Raw genomic sequence first — 3,648 nt, 5'->3', positions numbered from 1 at the left:
TATCCATGTTATAATCAGAATCCGAAAGTTTCATTAATAACTCTTCTTGTGGATGTACCTTCTATCCACAAGAAAAGTTATTAAACAATTAAATTCTCATAGTAAGCGCACACTGCGGCCCATGGGTGTTTAGGCGTGGGTGCTTGTGTGCGGGTATGTACGTTAGTGTGTGTGTGTATGTGTGTGTGTGTGTGTGTGTGCGTGTGTCTTGTGTCTTGTGTAAGAAAAAAGACGCGAAAAATGATTGAAATAGCTATTGCTCTTCGAGCAGGTTCAGGGAATCTCGTAGTCGAGCATTCTCGACTAGAGCTTTCTTACTTGTTATTTACTAGTTTTAGAGCTAGAAACTCCACTAATCCCGACTAATCTGCTGACAGCATCCTCTTATGATTTGCACAAATAATCTACATATGTATGTATAGCATTTGGGCTAATCGGTATATAGGTTGTGAATCAGTATTCTGCAGTCGGTAACGCCCAACTGCAACGTTCTTACTTTTTTGTAATGGATACAGGCTGTATATATTATACATTAGCGGGATATACAATAAATATTACGTAGCTCAAATTATAGTATGAACAACTGAAATTTAAGAATAGTATACATATTATATTATGAGTCTATTAGTATTGGAAATACCCACTACAATTCCACCTGACAAGAATGTAATATAATACAAATTAACATTATTCACACATTTCACAAAAACAAAAACTGAAATATAGCAAAAAATTCTGATTCGTCACCTTTAGAAAATGGTCCATGAAATTTCTACCACATTTTAAGGACCAGGCCAGGAATTTTGCTTTGAAGAAGGCAACGGCATTCTTTTTGTGTGTGCGAGGGTGTGCGCGTGAGTTTCTCAGTCTGTATGTATGTGTGTGTGAGTGTGTTGATGCGTGTGACTTCAAAAATCCCAAAAACGTGTCGGCCAGCATGTTGAAATTGACGTTCCTCTTCAACCATTCATCCATCGCGTAGTCCCCAGTCGCGTAGTTCGCAGTCGAAATCCGGTATGAAAAAAGGAGTATGGGTATTACGAGTGCTTCGTAAGCTAAGGCACAAGTTCCGTTAAGGAAATGAGGTTTGAGTTGCGATTTGGGATGCTTACGCAATTGAGGGTGGAAACGGCTTATGATATGGCACAATTTTTAGCATTGTATAGACCGTTCGATTTGCTGCTGCTGATGATGCTGTTGTTTTTGTTATTATTGTAACTGTTCTGTGTTGCTGTTGCTGTTGCTGTTGTTGCTTTAATTATTATTCTTCTTGCTGTGAGACAAAGCGACGCCTTTATGTAAGTGAAATGCAGTCTTATTTAACATTTTATTATATAACGATAGCTGTAATTTAAACTATCCAAATAACAAAATCTGTCTGAATATATAGAAAAATTTGACAACATAGAATGGCGCATACAAAAACTTAACAATTACTACTTAAAAAAAAAAAAAATAATAAAAAAATTTAAAAAAATTATTCGCACAGGCACACACACGCGCATACACACAGTCATACGTACGCACGCATAAACACACATTGGCTGCAGTGTGGGCTTACTATGGGAACTTAATTATATAATAACTTTTCCTTCCAATAGACTATCTTCATGAGATTTTAAGATCGTGATTATAATATGGAAATACATGCATTTGCCATGAGATACGCCTTTTACAAATTTATGGGCGAAGGAGTTTATATAGGGAGGGGTATAATAAAAATCGAAATTCTTTAAAGTACTTATAAACTAACATTTAAAATTTGTCGATTCTAGCTCCAAAGATATAGGAGATATAATTTTAGAACCGATTTTTAATACGGGTTTAAATCGATAAAATTAAGGGAATAGACTATCGATTTCTCTAGATAAACTCAATATCCGCGCTATGTATCCAAGTCTAAGCCTCTTATATCTGAGATCGGACATACGAACAGACGGACAGACAGGGCTAAATCGACTTTAGCTCGTCGCCCTGATCTGCCACGCCTCCTTCTGACTGTTACATACATTTCAACAAACCTAATTTCCCATTTTCAATGGGTTCAGGGTATTAAAAAACCAAAAACGAAAAGACAAACGTAAAATTAAAGTATAAGAAAAAATTAAAAATATGAATACAGAAATACACTAATAGAACATAATTTAAATAGTCATAGACAAACACACAAAAATTATGGTAATGGTATGGTGACAATATTAGATGCTTTATTCACAATAATTCAAATATTTTTTGCAATAGTACTTTCATGTTATAACAAAGCTGATCTGGCTAACTTAATTGTGTATGCACATCTTCAGTTGGCTTTTCCTGTTATTGATGTCATTAATGTCTACATAGAGACTGTTTATATAACTAAAATATGTATATGTATTCTATTCTAATATCGGGTATTTGGCTTACTTACAAATACATACAAGTAAACATGCCTACATACATCATTAGCGTATATGTATGTATGTATGATGGCAAAAGGAATTCTCCGTTGTGCTTAATATGCGTTTGTATATATATATATATATATATATATATATATATATATATATATATATATATATATATATATATATATATATATATATATATATGTATAAAAGTTCTGCGCTTTTTTTTTCATGGCTGCGTAGCCTGCGATGATTCTGGGTCCTCTTCTACACACACACACACACACACACAAAGAGAGTGTATTGTCATCTCTCTCATGCTTAGAGCGTGTAACTATCGTCGTTTCGCGCAACGTCGGCACGAGCTGAAAGAGTGCTATCCCGCTCATACTTGTTCTCGCATGCACTCAAAATGGCCGCCTTGTCGCATTTTCTGCTCGCCTCTGATATACGGGCCTGCTGCCCTCCTCAGTGTCTGGGCAGGTTCGGTCTTTCGCTTGAGAGCTCATTATCGTTTCGCTTGGCTAACCAGTTAGTCGTACGCAAGTTTGTTCACTGCACACTGCACACCGCCGCCGCAGTTTGATTATTTTGAATTTTGAACCTAACAAATTGTAAGGCGAAGTGTCGGGAACGCATTCCGTGGCGTTGCCGCCGGGTCGCTGGACTGCCCATTGGCAGATCGCAGATCGACAACGATGTCTAGCTGCTTAACGGTAAAAGAAATCGAAACCGAAACAGAAACAGAAATCGAAATCAATATCATTAGAAAATAAATCTAATGCAGACAATAAGTAGAAGAAAACACCCACACACACACACAAAATAAAACATAATACGGTATAAAAACTAAACTGCAGAAAAATTATAACAAACCCGCCGACAAATCGAAATACAACTGTAACGTAGTGAAAATGTAATATAGATAAAAGAGTGAAGTATATGAGTGAAATATGTGTGTGTGTTTAGAAGCACAAAATTCGACAACGATAATAATGCACCAGGTTCGAAGTCAGTGAATTATATATTACATGTGTACAGACGCATACACATACATATATAAATTCATATGTACATACATTTATATGTTATATATACATAAATAGTCAAGTGCGCTCAGTGCTTTCTCCGCAATCAGTTTTTATTCATCGATAATGCATATGCCATTCAATCCCACATAAATCGGTGCAACGGAAATCTAACAAAGCCTTGCAAGTCCCTTGCGCTTGGTTACTACATAAATTAACTGTAAATAATAATTATA

Source organism: Drosophila arizonae, chromosome 6, assembly GCF_054131065.1.
Source record: "Drosophila arizonae isolate 15081-1271.41 chromosome 6, UAZ_ARI_1.0, whole genome shotgun sequence".
Taxonomy (NCBI): Eukaryota; Metazoa; Arthropoda; class Insecta; order Diptera; family Drosophilidae; genus Drosophila; species Drosophila arizonae.
The sequence above is the reverse complement of the archived record's forward strand: the minus strand, read 5'-3'. Positions refer to the sequence as shown.